At 38.1% G+C, this 21,296-nt stretch overlaps 1 long non-coding RNA gene across 4 annotated transcripts in view; it reads right to left on the bottom strand.

Annotated features, from left to right (window-relative positions):
- LOC132374621 (uncharacterized) overlaps positions 1–21,296 on the bottom strand; it is a 530,077-nt gene that overhangs the window by 327,658 nt on the left and 181,123 nt on the right. For all 4 annotated transcript variants that reach the window (XR_009505699.1, XR_009505698.1, XR_009505697.1 and 1 more), the window contains one exon: positions 18,971–19,051. This is a non-coding gene — a long non-coding RNA (uncharacterized LOC132374621). The remainder of the gene's footprint in view (positions 1–18,970; positions 19,052–21,296) is intronic.

Below are 21,296 nucleotides of genomic sequence, written 5' to 3' on the forward strand. Positions count from 1 at the left end.
TTAAAAGGACTGATTGTAAATATTTTAGGCTTTGCAGACCATTAGGTCTCTGGTACAACTACTGAACTCTGTCCTTGTAGAGCTAAAGAAGCCACAGACAATATGTAAATGAAAAAGTGTGGCTATGTTCCAATAAAACTTTATTTACAAAGACAGGTAGCTGACCAGGTATGGTCTATCAACTGGAATCTGCTGATCCATGCCCTAATATATAATACACTTTTGATGCAATTAGTCAGTATATTATTCTTAACAATTGTTGGAATGACTGAAATGTGTTACTGCCAAAGGCAGTTTGGTTGTACTGACTTTTAAATGCATTACAAGGATCAGAACTTAGAAAATAATTTTCCAGTCTTACCATGTCAGTGCTACTTAAACACTTATGCTATTTAATGCCATACGTTATATGTTTCATTCGCATATAAAAAACTTCACATGGAAAAAATCCATTGAATGATTCAGGGTGGAAAAATCAACGATTGTAGTTTATCTCTAGAAAGATAATACTAAACCTCATCTATTTACATTTAGCCAGGGATATATAGCTTTATTGTTTACAGAACAAAGGCATACAGTCCAACTGACAATGAAGCTGTTTAAGTTTTCCTTTGGATGGGTTTATAGTTGGACTACATGAAGTTCATAGCAATAGAAAGACATAACAACCCAGAGGAGAGAAGAGATGCAGAAAAAAGTGACAGCCACTTTCTCTATAAATTAAGTCACCCAATAGTGCTAAAAGAAGGCAGGCTTTCCTAGGTAACAGAAGTACCAAGCGAAGTGTCACATAAATACAATGCATCCGTATTACTCTCATGAATCGGATATGAACACTATAATAGTATGGCCTTATGGCCAAGTGTATGTCTTAGTATAGAAAGACTTTTCTGGTGAGACAATATCTAGAAGGAGCACATTTTTTTGAATAGTTTCCAAATAATATTTATTTGGTGACTGTTTATGGATATCCAAATAATAAATTGGCTTGTATTTGCTATTATATTTTGCAATGGGCTTTGATATGTTTAAGTTCCCAAATTTGCTATACCTCTTCTACTAGTCACATAATTGCCTATGTGTGTGTGCATTTGTGAGTGTGGATTTCTTGTGACATTTCTTTGAACTCAGATATATCACAAAGTTTTATTATTTTATTTGTTTTTATCAAAGAGCAAATTTTCAGGTTTGTTAGCTGATTTTTTTTTCATTTCTATCTTAATGCAGATTGAGCTACTATTTTCCTAAATTTTTACTGAAGCATGTACTTTTTAAAAAAATTTTATTTTATATTGGAGCATAGTTGATTAACAATATTCTTTTTCAAGTTTTTATCCTATTTAGGTTATTACAGAATATTGAGCAGAGTTCCCTGTGCTATACAGTAGGTCATTGTTGGTCATCTGTCTTAAATATAGTAGTGTGTACATGAAGCATGTACTTTTAATATTTTGTTAACAACTTGATCAACCTATATTTGAAGATGAAAGAGAGAATTTCTAACACTGTTATGCCTATTAGAAAAATCCACAATATCCAGGAAATTATAGTCTCTTATGTTTACACCCATTTATCTTTCAACCCAATATCTGTTGGTCCCACAAGTGAACAAAGATATTTATATGAATTTACAGACCCATTGTTAACGATATTTATATTATTACTAGCTGCAATAGTACTGGAATGTTTTTGACCTCAGGTTAATTTGTATAATTTATAAGCAATTCACCCAAATACTTCAAAAGAAGTAGAAATCTCCTGGTCCTGCACTGGACTCTCCAATCCCTTGAGCCTTCTACTTTTTCCCTATCAGTCCCTGTACATCTCCACTTCTGCCCTAATAAACTGAATACTTGGACTATCACTTCAGCTACTCTGTCCCAGCTCTTCCCTACTATCTTGCCTCTTTTCCTTTCTGCCCATGTCTCTGCCAAAACCTCAACACTGAATCAAGCCTGTATTAGTTTCCTATTGCTGCTATAACAAATTACCACAAACTTAGCGGCTTAAAACAAATATACTCTCTTAAAGTTCTTGAGATCAAAAGTCCAAAGTCAGTTTCACTGGGCCAAAGTCAAGGCGTCAGCAGAACTAGTTCTTTCTAGAGGCTCTGAGGGAGAAATCTATTTCCTTGCCTGCTTCACCTCCTGATGGTTGCCTATATTCTTTGGTTCATGGCTCCTTTCCTTCATCTTCAAAGCACATCACTTGAACCTTTTTTTTCAGTGATCACATAAGGTTATCCTTTTGGTCAAATCTTCCTCAGTCTCCCATTTACAAGGACACTCTTGATTATATTTAGGGTCCACCATAATAATCAAGAATCTCCCCCTCTCAAAATCTTTAACTTAATCTCACCTGTAAAGTCCCTTTAGCCACATAATGTAATTTTCATATATTCCAGGGATTAGGATCTATTTATTTCAGAAAGGCATTATTATGTCTACTATACTTTATCTACTGACCCCTAAAGATTCATATCCATCCCATATGCAAAATATATTTGCCTCACCCTAACATTCACAAAAATCTCCACCCACTACAAAGCTCCATGCCCGCTTTCTCTTTGCCTATATAGGAGCTGCTGGAGGCATCAAATGTGCAGAATGGGGCCACTAGATAGAGTGTTTCAAGTGGGTCTTGGGCCACTGGAGAGATCTCCTGCATTTCCCTGGTCAGCTCTCTTTAGTTTCTTTATTATTATTGTTGTTAAGACTTTACTTTTTAGCAAAATTGAGCAGAAAGTATATTGATTTCCCCTATACTCCCTACCCCCACACATCCATAGCCTCCCCCATTCTCAACAACCAGAGTGGTACATTTGTTACAACTGATAAATCTGCACTGACACATCATAATCACTCGAAGTCCATAGTTTACATTAGGGTTCACTCTTGGTGTTTCACATTTTATGGGTTTGGACAAATGTATAATGACATATATCCATCATTATAGTATCATACAGAGTATATTCACAATCCTAAAAATTCTATGTTTCACCTATTCATCTCTTTCCCCACCCTTCCCTGCCAGTCTGATAACCACTGATCTTCTTATCGTATGCATAGTCTTACGATTTCCAGAATGTCATATAGCTGCAATCATACAGTGTGATGATTGAACCCTTTTCAGATTGGCTTATTTAGCTTAGTAATATGCATTTAAGTTTCCTCTATGTCTTTTCATGGCTTTATAGCTCATTTCTTTTTAGCACTGAATAATATTCCAATGTCTGAATGTACCACAGTTTACCAGTCCATTCACCACAGAGAAGAATGTCATGGAATAAAAGAATATGTTCAGTTTTGTAAGAAATGGCCAAACTATCTTCCAAAGCGGTGTTGTCAGTGCAGTGTTCCAGATATTGGCCATTCTAATAAGTATTCAGTGGTATTTTTGTTTTAATTTGCATTTCCCTGATTACATGTGATATGAAGCATCTTCTCATATGTTTATTTGCCATTTGTACATCTTCTTTGGTGAGGTGTCTATTAAGTTCTTTAGCCAGTTTTTAATTGGGTTGTTTGTTTTCTTATTGTTAAGTTTTAAGAGTTATCATATTTTGGATAACAATCCTTTATCAGATGTGCCTTTTGCAAATATTTTCTCCCAGTCTGTAGTATACTTTCTAATTCTCTTGACATTGTCTTTCACAGAGCAAAAATTTTAAATTTTAATGAACTTGAGCTTATCAATTTTTTTCTTTCATGGATCATGCCTCTTACATCTAAAAAGTCATCATCACCAAACTCAAGGTCATCTAGATTTTCTCCTATATTATCTTCTAGGAGTTTTATGGGTCTGCATTTTACATTTAGGTCTGTATCCCTTTTGCATTAATTTTTAGAAGGGTGTAAGGTCTGTGTTTAGATCCATCTTCTGCTTTTGGATGTCCAGTTGTTCTAGCATTATTTATTGAAATGACTATCTTCGCTCCATTGTATTGCCTTTGCTTTACTGTCAGAGATCAGTGGACTACATTTATGTGGGTCTATTTCTGGTCCCTCTATTCTGTTCCATTGATCTATTTGTTTATTCTTTCATCAATACCATACTGTCTTGATTACTGCAGCTGTAGAGTAAGTCAAGTAGTCAGGTTGTGCCAGTTCTCCAACTTTGTTCTTCTCCTTCAATATTGTGTTGGCTTTTCTTAGTTTTTTGCCTCTCTGTGTAAACTTTAGATCCATCTGTCAATATCCACAAAATAACTTCCTGGGATTTTGATTGGGATTTTACCGAATCTATAGATCAAGTTGGGAAGAATTGCTATCCTGATAATACTGAATCCTCCTGTCCATAAACTTGGAAAATCTCTCCTTTTACTTAAGGTTTTTTTTTTTGATATCTTTCATCAGAGTTTTGTAGTTTTCCTCATATAAATCCTATACATATTTTTCTAGATTTATACCTAAGTATTTCATTTTGGGGGGTAATGTAATCTTACTAGTTTTTCACTATTTTATACCTTCTTTGTTTTCTTCACACTGGTCACCCTGCCAAAGCTTCCCTCAGCCTCTGTCTCCAAAGCCCTTACTGTAGTTACGAAAGCCTTTATTTTGGGAGTAAACTACTGCAAAACATTTTAACTGATTTCTCTGCTTCTGATAGTAATAATCATAACAATCAGGAGGCTGTTGAAGTGGTCCAGGCAACAACGATGAAGGGCTGAACTGAAGCCTTGGTAATAAGACAAAAAAGACAAATTTAAGGAATATTTAGGAGTAAGAACTGATACAAATTGCATGTGGAAAGAAAGTGGGGAGGTGGAAGTATACAGAAAGACTCCTCAATTTTTGGCTTGGGAATCTGGATGAAGACGATGTCCTTAATCAGGATCAGAAATAAGATGCAGGATGAGGTGTGTAAGGGGAGATGATGAATGAATGCATAAAGAGTTTGAGGACCCCATGGTACATCCAAGTGGTAACATCAACAAGAACTCAAGATAAAGATCTGAGATAGAGGGCTTCCCTGGTGGCACAGTGGTTGAGAATCTGTCTGCCAATGCAGGGGACACGGGTTCGAGCCCTGGTCTGGGAAGATCCCACATGCCGCGGAGCAACTGGGCCTGTGTGCCACAACTACTGAGCCCGCGAGCCTGGAGCCTGTGCTCCGCAACAAGAGAGGCCGTGATAGTGAGAGGCCCGCGCACCGCGATGAAGAGCAGCCCCCGCTTGCCGCAACTAGAGAAAGCCCTCACACAGAAACGAAGACCCAACACAGCCAAAAATAAAAAAAAAAAAAAAAAAAAAGATCTGAGATAGAGATACGGAATTTCACATCATCAGAGTGTAGGTAGTGGAAGTCACTGGCTTGCTGATGGGGCTGGATGGTTAAGAAGTCAGTCTTTAGAGACACAGACACGGAGAACAAACCTATGGACACCAAGGGGGGAAAGGAGGGGTGGGATGAATTGGGAGATTGGGATTGACATATATACACTACTATGTATAAAATAGATAACTAATGAGAACCTGCTGTATAGCACAGGGAACTCTACTCCATGGTCTGTGGTGACCTAAATGGGAAGGAAATCCAAACAGGAGGGGTTATATGTACACGTATAGCTGATTCACTTCACTGTACAGCAGGAACTAACACAACATTGTAAAGCAACTATACCCCAATTAAAAAAAAAAAAAGTCAGTCTTTCACACACCAACAAACCTGAAAGAAAAATATAGAGACAGAATAATATAGATACAAAATCAAGAGAAATATGGTTATTTTTCAAAATTATTATTTCTTTTTAAGACAGGAGAAATTAGAATATAAGATAAGAAAGAGGAAGGTATCAGTTGAGATGAAAATATAAAAGTTGCAGAGGAGAAAAGGAATAAATGATGAAGCAAGGTAGGGAGGCCAAGAGGATCCAGAACAGAGATGAAATGATTGTTTTTGAGTAAGAGCACAGATACAACATTTCCTAAAAAGAGAGAAAGAGAAAATCAATAGATGTGGTTTTAATATCCATTGGGTTCCCAAAGAGCATATGAAATTCTCACCTGAGAACTTTGTTATTTTTTTTCTATGAATGGTAGGTGAGGTCATCATCTGGCAGACAGTTAAATCCCGTGGAACATGATAAAAATGTGGAATTGCTATTGCTATGAATGGAAGAATTGGGACATAGCAAAGAATCACTGAGAAGAACTGAGGACTCATTTGATTCTGGAAACATAAAACTGTAGCACTAGGCCACCAAACCCACAGTGATGATATTTTCCTCAGGGGTTCTTGCTCATTCTACAGACCAGAAATCAATGCAGGGCTGTAGATTTTTCTGGGAAGATAAAGAAGAAGGGCAAAGGGGAAGAGAAATGAGGGTACAGATGTTTCCCGCAATCCATCACTTAAAGTGACAAAATCAAGAAAAATCTGGAGAATCCCCTACTTGTACAACATATATCTAAAGGGATTTCCAAGTTTCTCCCTATCTTCTTGATAATGTACAGGATTTTCCCTTAACCTCCAGTATTAGAAATTAAAAGCTTAAAATTAAAATTCCTAGTTGAGAAGATACACTGTTGAAAGATTAATTATAGAAATACTGTAATCACCAAGCACAAATCATGGATTCAGATCCCCCTCATGAGTGGAAGATTCACAGACTTTAGTGTCCCACAGATTCTAGGTTCAATTCCCAAATGTAACACTTAAGTGCTATATGACATGATAAGCATGCCTTAACCTCTCTCATTATAAATGCCCTCATGTATAACATGGGGGTTAAAAATGTACCTTATTCACTTTACATGAACAATACAGGTAAGGCAGATGATGATGATGAAGATAGATAGATAGATAGATACTCAACAAACAGTATCCATTAGGTCTTACTGTCTCTTGTTTTGACGGAGGGAACAACTCAAAAAGCAAAGACACACAACACCCAAAATGTGAGGTAACCACCAAGAAAGAGAAGTATTACAAGTTGAAGATAGGCTTCACTCAAGCCACACTTTTAGCCCAGGGCCAAACCTGTTTGCTATCTGCTGTTCAAGATGAAAGAAAAATACTCAATGGAGTATGGATGTGTATTGCAACTATGAACAAGATAACCTAAAAGCGTCATTTTTTTTGCTGAGCCTTACGACACAGGACAATGCTGGTTCATGTGTTTTACATATATTCCTCATTTTAGCACAGCCAACTTCATTAAAAAGGCACTGAATTTCCAGACATTCTCTTCACTGCGTCAGTGATGTCTTTAAAAAAATACATAGCTCTTGTGTCATCTTACTGTTGGACAATGTATTTTAATTACTGTGCTTTTGAGGAAGCACAAATGGCTCCCAAATTCACAAAATGTTTTCTTACCTGAGCGTCCTTGAAAGGTCCTGAAATCCACCCCTCAGTAAGAGTTTTCTATAGAGTGGAAGGAGGCTACCCCCTTTTTTTTTTTTTTTTTAAGAGAACCAAGGCATAACCTTGAGACCACCCTCCCAAGTAAGATATAGAAAATGTCAAGGACTGTTGAACACCCAGCAAATTGCCACAGTGGATCAGTGAGAAGTTATTTAGCACAGGTGTTTAATTATGATGCATTAGGGAAATGGGTAGTGTTCAATGGCGCTCAAATACGAACCTCCCCCTGTGCAGAGGGCTAGCATTGGTTCATGGAGTGATAACATCGAGAGAAGCAATTGTGCTCCAATCTGCTCAAGGGCCTTTCTTTTCTTGGTTGGTGCGACCAAGTTCACTGTCAGGAAGCCATGGGTTTTCCCCACATGAGCAGGTCCATCATGCAAGTTTATAATCTGCATCTGGGTTATCTCTCCAGGAATTAGCTAATTCTGAAAGCAAGTCAAAAATAAGAATAATTCAAGATGCCTTGCAGAGACTCTCCTGGTACCTTCCCAGAACTCTGACTTTATGATAAGCACAGGAAACCAATGCCCTGGCCAAATGACCAGGCAAGGTCATTGTGATTCATCTCAAAATATAGCCAGTTCCTTTCACCTAGTCTGGGTACCCTTCCATAGTCAGGACTGCTATGAGGCACTTTTACTGAGCACTGTCCCAAATACTTCGTACGCATCATCTCGATTAAATCCTAGGAGGTAGGTACTATCGTAATCACTATTTTAGAGATGAGAAAACTGATGTTAAGAATTATTACAATTATTAGTACATTGTTAAGGATTATTACATACCAAAGGCAATGCTTACGCTTTTACTTGGGCTATCTGACTTTCCAAGATCCTGCAGTACCATGCACAAGACTCTAAAGCCTAGAAGGGGTTTGGGTTAAGACACAATATAGTCAAAGTTTGTCTGCTGCATGCTCATGCCTACCACCCACTGAGGACGCCTCAGCAATTATTTCTTTATCTTTCAGACAATCCCTTTCTTTCTCTCCTTAATTCCTCTTCCCAAAGTACACAATTCTCTGCAGCTACCCTCTTAGGAGCAGGGAAGCAGATCTAATAAGTGAGTTGCAAGCAAAGCTATTCATTCTAGTGTGGCATTAGTGTAGTATGTTCCTCTCGTTTAAGGACTGGCCAATTAGAGACAGTGTGTATGAACTGGCAGGATTAAACAAGCAGCAAAATGATACGGCAAACATTCGTGGCCTTGTTGTCAAGAAACTTGAGTTCCCCCACAGACTGTGAGCTGCTAGAGGACCAAGATTTTGTATATGAGCTTACTTATCTAGCTCAGGGCCACATGCATAGCAGAAACCCTATATATGCTTCCTGAACGGAATAGAACTGAAAGTATAGGCTTTCCCACTTACTTTGGTATCATATAACCTTATACAAGCCACTCTGTAGGTCCAGTTGCCTTACCTGAATGATGGGATAGTCAGACCAGATCAGTGGTCTTCAGACTTCTTTCCCGTGGAAACTCTTGTTCAAATGAAATGAGTGCTAAGGACTGAATATTTGTGTTTCTCCAAAATTGATATGTTGAAACCTAATGCCCAGATGATGATATTAGCAGTAGGGCTTCTGAGAAGTGCTTAGGTCATGAGGGTGGAGCTCTCATGAATGGGGTTAGTACCCATATAAAAGAGACCCCAGAGAGCTAGCTTGTTTCTTCCATCATATGAGGTTACAGCAAAAGGCAGCCTTCACCAGGCACCAAATCTGCTAGCACCATGATCTTGGACTTTCCAGCCTCTGGAACTATGAGAAATAAATGTCTGTTGTTATAAAGCCATCTAGTTTACAGTATTTTGTTATAACAGCCTGAGTATAAACAAACTAAACAGATAAAAGTAGAGCAGTTTTGACTGAATTTATGGGCTATCCCCTTCTTCTCTTCTCTAAGTAGGAACACAGTTTAGAAACCATTAGGATTGGTGGTAACTAATTTTTATGGTGCTAGATGTTTATTAACTATGTGTTTCAAATACCTAAAAGGAAACTGTGTTTTAATATAGTTTGGTGGGGTTTTTTGCTGAATCAGTTTAATTTTATTTTGACTTTCTGGACAATAGGGTTCAATAAACACTACTTAAGAGCTTCATCACTTAGTAGCTGGATGACCTTGGAAAGTTTTCTAACTGTTCTGAGCCTCAGATGCCTCATCCTGAAAATGGGAATAGTATAATAAAGAGGTTACAAGGTTATAAGGGCTGTAGTGTACCTATCCAATACCTGCTGCAGAGTAGATGCATATTTAATGTTCCTGTTGGAGTGAAGAGCCTTTGGGCCAGGGTGTAAGATTCCAGCACTGCACACCAGACCCACCAGATGTGTGTCTGGCCCTACAACAGACCTGGAGGTGGATCCCTAGTGCTGGGAGGATGGGGTTCCACTGCCAATGGCTACTAGCGGCCGTGATAGCAGTCGGTTTATTTCTGGGAAACACAGTACCCTTGGACAGGGTGAAAGCAATCAGACACAAATTTACTATTTTCTTTGGAATTCATTTTCCCCAGCCATAATAAAGTTTAATTTCTGTGAAATTAATTACATCAGTCAAGACTCCCAGGTTTGGTCATTAAGATTTTTAAAGCCTATAAAAACCAAACATTTATAGTCAACTAGTTAGGTTTCTTCCTCCCCAGGAAATGTATCACAGTGAATTTTAAGAAAGTTCATTATTATACACTACTTCAAGATGATCATGAACTATTCAAAATTATTACTTACAGCAATACCCACTACTGATTTCATACCACTGCTAATCAGCAGTGAGATACCTGAAACTCTTTTAAAGTTTTGACTCGATTTAAGAATGTCATAGGGGCTTCCCTGGTGGCGCAGTGGTTGAGAATCTGCCTGCCAATGCAGGGGACACGGGTTCGAGCCCTGGTCCGGGAAGATCCCACATGCCGCGGAGCGGCTAGGCCCATGAGCCACAACTGCTGAGCCTGCGCGTGTGGAGGCTGTGCTCCGCAACAAGAGAGGCCACGATAGTGAGAGGCCCGCGCACCGCAATGAAGAGTGGCCCCCACTTGCCGCAACTAGAGAAAGCCCACGCACAGAACGAAGACCCAACACAGACATATATAAATAAAAATAAATATATAAATAAAATTCAAAAAAAAAAAAAACACATAACTAATAAATGGCAGCACTAGGGTCCAAAGCATTTAAAAAAAAAAAAAAAAGAATGTCATAAATATTTTTGAATAGCAGCTGCACTGTCAAAATTCATCAAACTGAATAGTTAAGATAAATTCATTTTATTACATGTTAATATCTCCATTTTAAAAGAAACATCACAAACATTCAAAAGAGTTACACACCAGAAGTTCTTAAGAATTGGTATTTTTACGTAGGGTAATGGTCCATGTAATTATATGTGAGATGTGAGCATTTTCTAGTAGATCTTAATGGAGGCATCTAACCATCTTCTTTATCTTTAGGGATTGAAAGAATGTAAGATTTGGTACCGGGGTCAGTGACATGCTGAAACATTTGAATTCTCCCATTTGATGAAGCATCAGTCCTTTTCCCCCCTTAAATTCTTTTATGTGACTGACAGTTTCATCCATTTTTTCCTGAGGCTACTATTGAAATTCCTTTGTACTTGTGGAAGCAAGTTTGCTGGTTCAAGAATTTTGTTTTACCTGTGCCTCTAAGACTTGTCAACGGCAAATTAGGACAAGGAATTCTAATTTATGTTTCAAAGGCCTCAGTAGTAGTGAGAAGTATTTTTATTTACATCGCCCTCCAAAAAAAGTGTCAAGTCAAGATGATGAACCACAACACACTGATGTACAATTATTAGAAAATTCCAGGAGGAGTTGTGAAATATGAGAAGCAAGGGCAAGTGGGGATAATGCCAGCTAATCCTAATAATGACCCTAAAGAGTTCAGGGCAGCAGCTGTATATACACATACATATAGCTCCACATAAACATAGATGTATTTAAAGAGTTAAAACCATTTCTCACATTTCTACTACTATATAATAAACCTAATCTGAATACTAGTCGCACATACAGTGATTCAATCCTTATTGCTTTGTTGACATGCTATAATGACTATTTTCAAACATGCAGAAAAACTGAATGAACTCTGCAGTGAATGTTTGTATACACACCACTTAGAATCTATAAATAATATTTTGCTACATTCATATATCCACCAATTTATCCATTTATCCATCTTATTTTTTGAAGCATTTCAAAGTAGGCTACAGACCTCAGTACCCCTACATCTCAGAGTGGTTTTTATTTCTCTTTCACTTGGTGCTACCCTAGTCGCTAAATGATTGCATTGGTACTTTTAGCCATTTTTACAAAGACATTTTTTCAGTACTGAATCTGTTTACTTGAATGAAGGTGTTTTACTTACAGGATCATTCTACTGGCAATATTATGGGGAATATGAGAAGTGGGAATGAAGAGGAATAGATTTCTATCTCAAGCTCTATTCAGCAAAGTGCAGAAAATGTAATCTAATCAAATAGAGGTAAATTCGGTTGCTTTCATGATCATGATTTTCCTTAGACATTTCAGGTTTAAATTCAGTGAAATTCAAGATTGACCCATCACCCCTCTCCTCCTCTCTGGGGTTGACACAAAGGGACTGAGGCACTGGTGCAGAGAGGTGGATGGATCTACTTCTCAATCTTGACCGGTATCTCTCCTGTGATGGAATCATCTCAGATACACTGTATCCTGTCTGGTCCTCAGACAAAATCCCCATCTCTGCGCCCACAAGTTGAGACATAACTGGGGGCTTATCCAGTCCCTAGAGGGTTGTTCTCCCCATCCTCCAATGTGGATAAAACCCCTGTGTGCCCATGGATATCTTTCTTAACTAATCTTCCTTTACACTTGGCAAGGGGCGGGAGTGAGGCACAAGAACCTCTGCATATTCTCCCATCCCCCTCTGTGGCTTCAGGAAACTTAACAGTTTTTCTTTGGTCTTCTCACACCTAGACAGACCACACTGCCATTTCTACTCTTGGGCATCTAGCCATGGTGGCACAGTACAATTCTCTGCTTTTTTTGGCTTCACCCACAGGGAGAGGAACAGTGCCTTTAATCTCAGATCTTCAAGTTTTAAAAAAGTTTGTCCTCCCCCCTCACCATACACACAGAATTTTCACACTTCACCTAATACTCTTACTCCCTTTCCAAAATTTCTAGCCTGTCTATTCCAGCCCAGACGTTTTTGTATTCATTCCCTGTGCCAGGTAAAACAGGATAGCTAAGTATTCTTCCAGAGTTCTTGCTTAATCTAAGGTCTAGTCCTCAGGAGATCAGAAGCTCAGCATTATCTCATTTTGTTTCTTTTTGCATTTCAGCTATGACTTCCATTTTCCTGATGCGTGGAGGCCAAAGCATAGTTAGAACATAGGAAAGGCAGTAGGATTTCAGATTTAAAAGAACAAAAACCAAAGAAATAAAAACCATCACTTAATACTTCTTAGCTCATCTCTTCACATCTCTGCTGGGTGGGTCCTTCTGCTGTCTAAACCGTTGGCTCTTAACAAGAGGTGATCGTGCCCCTCAGGGGACATTTAGCAATGTCTGGAGACATTTTTGGTCTCCATCCAAAAAGCTGGAGGAGGTGGACACTATCAGCTTCTAGTAGGTGAAGACATGGGATGCAGCTAAACAACCTACGATGCACAGGACACCCCACAACAAAGACTTTCCAGCCTAAAATGTCAAATAAAGCCAAGGTTGAGAGAAACACTGGTCTAAACCACTCTTTCTAAAACTAAGGGGTGCAAACATTCAGCTAAAAGATGAATAAGGTCTGAGAATATAATGTAAGCCATGGTAATTATAGTTGATAACACTGTAGTGTAAAATTGAAATTAGCTGAGAGTAGAACTTAAATGTTCTTATATAAAAAAAGGATAAATATGGGAGGGGATGGATGTGTTAATTAACGAGAAGGGGGGAATGCTTTCACAATGTATATGTATATCGAATCACCAGGATGCACACTTTAAATATATATCTTACAATTTGATATATCAATTATACCTCAATAAAGCTGAAAGAAATAAATTGAATACATGCATACACAAGTACATAAAACTATGTTTTAGGGAACCCAAAGATTCTATGGAAGGGTTATCTCAGAAGCTGAGCGGAAGGCAAGGAGGCCACGCCCCCACCTCCACTTTATTCAGAGAATTCCACTTTGCCTGTAAATTTCCAAGTAAGATGTCATTTGGGGGGAAAAAAGGAAGGGTTGTTCCGCCACATTTTAAAATATCTTTAGAATAGATGACAGAGCAAAGTTTTCCCAGTTTTTTTTTCACAGATCATAATTTTATTAATTGGGGGAGGAGACTGAAATAGTATTTTGCCAATTCATGACATTAATAACATTTTTAAAGGCTCCCATTCATTTTACCATTATTTCATAAGAAAAATAATTCTTTCCCAATAAAAAGTTTTAAAATTTCAGAATAAAGGATGGCAATTTGAATTAAAATATTTTAGCCTTAAGGAAAACTGTAATGTTATCTGTATTCTTCTGATTTTGCAGCAAACAAGTAAAAACCAATGAAAACAGACCAGCCTCCACCGGCCGACTGATGGGAACCTCAGCTACAGAACTCTTCAACTCAGGGATTCAATAAAATCCATTCCAACCTTTCTGCTTTTCCTCAAAGTACCATGTCCTTCATCCAAAGGGCCTTGTGAAGGTTCCTGCCCAAAATAACAATAGTAAAGCGGGCTGACATTGACTAGAACTTCTCAAGCAAACTTCAGTGGTTTGAATCCTGCGGTGCAGCCCTGTCCAATTCAAACTATGTTTCACAGATTCCATTACAGGGTTAGAGACAAATAAATTATGAGAAATCACAGTCTTTTTGTTCATAATGGATAGTTGACTATACTTACCTCTCCCTTCCTTCACCCCCAATTCAAATTCCCAGGAATTAGCACCATTACAATTCCTAGCTGGGACTAGACACAGTAACCTAAGGCATGAGACTGATGGCCAAGTCAGTAAAAGGAGAGACAAGAGTGAAGAGAGATGATGTTGTATCTGAACTTTTGATACTGACCAAATGGTCTGATTGAAAACTCACGGTCTGTATATTCATAGGCCGTGAAAACAACAGACCTAGATATTTTCAAGCATTGTTCTTTCCCATCATATTCCCACCAGTAATAATGACTGCCAAGGGCTCATAATCAGTGGAGACAGTGGCATCTCCTGTGGGTCAAATATAGTTTACAAAGACCAGCCCTGCCTATCCTACCATCCAAGTGATTCTGCTCCATGTACACCAAGAATGAGAGAGCAGGTGAGAATCATTAGCTTCGATGATTTTTTTTATTTTATCTATTTTTTTAATCTACATTGACTGGTAACATTTACTTATCTAGAGAAATCTCATTTGTAAATACTTAGACCATTTTACTTCCTCCCTGTTAACACCCAGCCCCATCCACACCCTCACCCTCACCCTCTACCATGCACTTTATGAAAGTAATTTGATCAATGAACAGCTCTTAGAAGAGATAGATTAAATTGTAAAACAAAAACCATTTCCCCTGGATGGATTTCAGTGATGTCATCATATTTTACACTGTTAAAATAACTTACATCATTAATATCCAATTCTAATGAATCACCTTCAAGCACATGTATATAGACTATAAAAATCTCACAAAATAAAGATATGCTTTTAATTCCTAAGAGTTTAAAAGTCTAAGAAAATGTCATGTATATATAATCATGTATAACATAACCAGATCTTATCTGGCCAACGGAACACACAGGGTGACTCACACATATGCACACAGAGTTTTCTAATTCTACTGTGGGCTTTGATGCGATTATTATTACTTCATCTTGTTTTGTTTTGCATGGCTGTAATAATAGAGAAGATGTGGCTACAAACGAAAGTGAAGCAAAAAAGTAAAGAAAACAGAATTAAAATGTATTGAGCTTAATTTCTGGGTCATACACTATACTTCACTGTTTTTATATGTTCTCATATAGTTCTCACTACATATAGTCCTTTGAAGTACGAAATTAATTTTGTATTATTTCTCCCACTTTACATATGATGAAACGGAGTCTTAGAGAGATTAAGGAACATACCCTTTGCAAGTCCATAGCTTTAAACCCAAGTAAGTCCAACTCCAAAGTCCCTGATCTTACTAGCCTTACCATGCTGAAGAGAGGATGCCTTCGACGGGCTTTTACAGTTGTGCCTATTATATGCCAGATGCCTAATCATGGTGTCATGGAAAAGGAACTTGGAACACAAAGAACATTTTTAAAATTCATTCATTCCACACATATTTATTGGGTACTTTCTCTGTGCCAGACAGAGGAGAAGCTCCTACTAGAAATGTTGACATGGAATAAAAGACAAATATTAGGCAATTGCTGAAAATTACTGAATCTCACCAAACCTGTTGGTCAGTTTCCCAGAAGGGCTTCTGCACTAGAGCTGGTAACACCACATCTTGGGGGACTTATGATTCCCAAGGATATAGCTACTTATTCTCAGAACTCTGGTATCTGGCCTTATTCAGACTTCCATGATTTTTTTCTATCACAATTTACATATTATCTGCAAATTACTAATTTTTAAAAATTCAAATCGTTTAAATTTTTACAGGCTTGATTTTGTTTCTGTTTAAGAGATATATAGTACCTACTTCACAGTAGACTGTCACAGAGGTGTTTTTTGTTTTTTCCTGGAAAGAATCTTAGAGAACATTCACCAGCCCAACCCACTCATTTTAGGCACAGAGAGATGACTTTATTTTCTGTACTCACAAGACTAGATAGTAGCAGAACTAAAACAACTCTAGTCTCCTAACTCCTGAGGTAGTACTATTTCCAATTCTGTGTTCCTGCTCATTTGGAATTGAGTCAACTCCTCAAATAGGAAAGTCTTTTCAATTTATAGCTCCAATTATGGGTATGAGAGTCACAAAGTTCTCTGCCTATTCCCAGGCCCATTCTCTAATTAAACAAGTGATAAAAGATGTGACTGACGTAATGAACATCAAAAAAAGAAAAATAATGAAATAAACATTATGAGGTTATGAGTTGGCTTAAGATCAATTCCCTGGTCTTCATTATCCTTATTTGTACAAACTTGGATTTTGCCCAAATGAACTCCAACTTTACATACTAATTCAGCAGAGTAGTAGCTTCACAGGTTTTAAGCATTAAAAAAAAAAAAAAAAAAGTAAGGTATCAAATTCAGTCAAGAATGGTTAAGTTCCAATATGCACAAGACATTATCATAGGCAGTACAGGAAGTAAAATATTTCCAAAACATAGTCCCTGATCTTAAATTAAAAAATATTACAATCTTTTTGTAAAAATAGCAGAATTTCCTTTAGGAGAAGAATCATGTCATATCATTCATTCATTCACTGGCCAATTTATTGAGCATCTATTACATGGAAACACTGTGTTAGGGAGACTAGTTAAATTGAATCTTGAAAGATAAGAAGTTGTGAGGTAAATATATTATGAAGTGGGGAGAACAAACTGGACATACATAGGTACGGAACAGAAACTGTAGGACTTTCCCAGTGGTAACAGAGGAATGAGAGCACAAGAATCAAAAGTGATACCAAGACCTCGAGCCAGAGGATGAGGAGAAAAGAAGTGCCCTCAACAGAACTAAGAAAGTGAGAAGGAACTGGTCTCTGAAAATTGGTTCAATTGAAGAAATGTTTAGTTTGGAGAGCTGGTAGGACACCTAACTAGGACTGTGGAACAAACAAATAAAAATGTGGACCTGGATCATAAAAAAGAAGGCAGGGCAACAGACACAAGTGTGATTAGAGATGATGAATGATAGATGATGCCCCAAAAAGAGAGGGAAAAAAATGAGAGAAAAGAGACAGAGACTGAATATTTAGAAAAACCAATATTTGGGGAGGTGAAAGAACAGTCTTTTGAAAGAAGCAGTGAGGAGAAGAAGGTCAGAGGTGTAACTTAGAAGAGAAAGGAGAGAATTTCAAGGAAGGGAAGATAAAAATTGGTTGGAGCTATTGGTGATGTCAGGGATTTTATGGTGGCCATGAGAGTATGGCCATCCATGAACTCCAGGCTTGGCAGAGAGGCAAATAAAGGTAGTGCAGGTGTGATGGAGGGAAGAACCTGGAGTTGCAGGAAAGTTAAAACTTATCACAAGCACTTTTATTTAGCGTCTGAAGATCTATGAAGGAAACTCCTTCAGATTATTAGACTATCTACCTAAAACATCATTTATAAACAACATCAACATCAAATATTAGGCCTAAATTTCTTATTCATTCATTCATTCATCAATTAATGCACTTATACATCCACCTTCTCAAACAAGCACAAAGACAGGTAAGGGGAATACAAAACAAAAGTGATTTGTGGTCTCTATCTTCAAGAAGCATTCAGCCTGTCAGTCTGAGTCAGAAATACAAATAAAGAGCCCCAAAGTATGCAGTTGCTATAGCACAATCACAGGGGACAAAGGAAGTTCAAAGGATGCACTGGAATTCTCTCCAGCTCCAGGCTTAGGGCTTCTTATCAGAGCCAACAAACACTGCAAAGTGTTGACTCACCCACAGTACAGTGAAAATCAGAGTAGGTTCTACTGAGAAAAGGTTATTAGTCCCACTGTTCATATGCCAAATAGCAATTGGCAAACTCAGACAAATAGAAGATAAAGAACCCGAATAAAAGAAGCTGAAAGAACTGAGCAACCAAACAAGTTTTGTCTTTTCATCAGAAACCTTCGCCTTAGGACTTCCCTGGTCATCCAGCGGTTAAGACTCCGAGCTACCAATGCAGGGGGCCCAGGTTTGATCCCTGGTCAGGGAACTAGATCTCTCATGCCGCAGTTAAGACCCGGCACAGCCAAATCAAAAAATAAATAAATATTTAAGAAAAACCTTCTCCTTGCTTTAATTGCAATAGGTGACTACATAGAAAATGTAAAGGTTTTTTGTTACTGTAGGTAAGACTCACACAATCTTTCTTCATAGAGGTCTTACAAAGAAGGTGTTGTCAAATATATGGCCATAGCACAAGCTAAGGGTAGTTGCTGTGATTACTCTTTCTGCAAAGCAGAAACAAAGCAAGCTTACTAATGTCATTCTGATTCACCAAGTGCAGCCAAGACTGTTCTCCTTTCAGCAAAACTGCTGAACTGTGTGGTTGAGGCTTGATGATTTCTGCACAAAAGGACTCTTCATCACACACAGATCTGAAGCAGAAGAAGAAACCTGTGAGGCTACAACAGATGTGCCATGTGGAAGCATCCCCTGCACATGGGCAGGTGCCAGAGGGACGAGCGAAGGCACAGGTCAGCCCAGCATGGGCCACTTGTAGTGAAGGAAACTGGCAAAACAACTTACAGGCCTTGACTCAAACCTGCCAGACCTGGTGTTCACAAGGCTGTGAAACAGAGAGGAGCAATATTCAATTATGCATCATTGTGTAGAACTCACACCTTTCCTGGCCCTCCTCAGGCTGCAAGTCATCTGCAATTATCACCATCATGGCCAATTAGCATTGACAAAAAGCCACGCATTCCAGTACTGCAGTGCCCAGCAGAACTTACAGGCACCTACCTCCTGCCAGGCAGTAACTTCTGCTGTTTAGAGACAATGAGGGTGTCCATGTACCTTCTCTTCCTGGGGTGACGGGTGGCTCTGGAAGAAGGAAGATAAAACCAGACATGAATTACACCAGGGAGGATCTTCCTCCTTAAGTGAGGGTCTGGCTTCCCACACCGTCTGCTGAAGAAGGTGACTAGCCAGGAAAATGTCCCCATGTTCCCATGCCCATCAAACACAAGTATGGACGAGTACACACACACACACACACACACACACACACACACACACACAGCTGAGCTTCATTGTGTGGAGCGTCAGGGAAAGAACTCTAAGTGAATGTCTATGTCCAACAGCCATTATGCCTTGGAATCCACAATTTTTATGGTTAAAAGGGCTTTTTAGGGTTTATCTGCTTGAAGTCCTTCATTACAGGGGTGAAGAATCTGAGATTCAGAGACACGACATATTTAACATGACACAGAAATAAAATATCTAAAAGATGATGTTTACCTTGTTTTGTTTATTCTGAAAAACAAAACCTTGACACTGATATTATCAAACTAATGAAGTCAAGTGGAGGACGTATGGGAAATGACTGGCCCCATACTCTTCTTTTTTTAATGTTTTTTTTTTTATTGTGGTAAAAGTCACAAAATATAAAACATACTATTTGAACCATATTTAGCTGTACTGCTCAGGGGCACTAAGAACATTCACAGTGTTGTACAACTCTCACCATCATCCATCTCCCGAATTTTTCACCTTCCGAAACTGAAACTCTATCTCCATTAAACACTAACTCCCCATTCCCCCTGCCCACCCCACCCCAACTCCCCGGCCCCTGGTATCTACCAAATTCTGACTCTATGAATTTGACTATTCTAGGTACCTCATGTAAGAGGAATCAAACAGTATTAGTTTGCACCTAATATATATTGGAATGCATTTGTAAGGTTAACTTAATATATGTCCTGCAAACAGATTGTACCTTCTTTGCTATAAAATTCCTAACCATATTTAACACAGCATAAGAGCAGTGAGTTCTAAGGCAGTCTCCAGCGCCTTCTGTCCAGGAGGAGGTGATGCCTGGGGCCTGAACTGTGATGTCCAATACTTGCTGTAGTGGCTTCAGTACAGACTTCAGGTGATGAGTCACCTCTGTATTTTAGCCTTCAGAAGGGCACTGATGAGCAAGTGGTTATGAAATGAGCTCACTGTGTCTGTTCTTGTATCCAGGGAATAGTATATATGCTCTACTCTGCACTAAACTTTTGATTAAATAAGTCAAATAGGTCAGGATATCATGATACCTGTGTCACCTGCCACAGGACACATTCAGGTCAAAAACTGCTTTCAAAGAAGAATGCTCAGTTTCTAGCCAGTCCTTTTATTTTATAGAATACTCCATCTTTTATACCACGTAAGAAATCAGTAAGAAATGTGTATTTTCAAAAATCTTACCTAAATGTGCATTTACTAGCTGGTTTATACGAGAACACACTTCAGGCATTCCACCAACTTGAACACCAAATAATAGGCTATCAAGTTTAGTTCATGTATTTGAAGGATTATTATTGGAGGAAATTCATTTAGTTGCATTTTTCACAAAAGAAACAAAGCGAATTAATCACAACATTCAACTTTTATGTAAAACTTCAAACTATTCCAAACCAGCTTTTCTTTGTTCATTATAAGCCAACATCTTTGACTTGTTATTGCTTTTTCATTTCATTCTAATAGTTTCAAAAATGCATAAAATCATATTTTATATCTTAACACGTGAAAAATGTATATCTTAAGAATACCAAAGAAATTTGGAGGAAAATGTGTGAATATTAATCTACTGTTCTGTGCAGTATGTGGATACATCTATACATCTATGTATCTATTTATATATCTATATGATACATCCACTTATGCAAATTAAATATATATAGCTATTGCTTTAAATCACACACAGGAAAATGTTTGCATGCTTAGAATAGTTTTTCCAGAACAGTTAAAATATAACAGATTAATCATATCACAAAGAGTCATCACTGGAGATATTGCAGGGGGGTTTTTTTCTCCTTTCCTTTTTTTGGATCTAAAATATCTATTTCTAAATTTCATTGGTTCTGCCCCCCATTTTTGGGTCACAGTTCTCTTGTGAATTCAAAACTTCTTGGCTTCTGCCTCAACATCTGAAAAAGGATACTAAGAACTAGGCATGACCCCAGAGTGACTGCAGAAAGGTGAAGTTGGTCTCAGTAGTGGTACAGATACTGGATCAGAAAGTCGGGCATCTCCATCAGCGGTACATGCCCTGGCTTAGATGTGGTTATCCTCCAATTAATAA

Source organism: Balaenoptera ricei, chromosome 11 (genome assembly GCF_028023285.1).
Source record: "Balaenoptera ricei isolate mBalRic1 chromosome 11, mBalRic1.hap2, whole genome shotgun sequence".
Taxonomy (NCBI): Eukaryota; Metazoa; Chordata; class Mammalia; order Artiodactyla; family Balaenopteridae; genus Balaenoptera; species Balaenoptera ricei.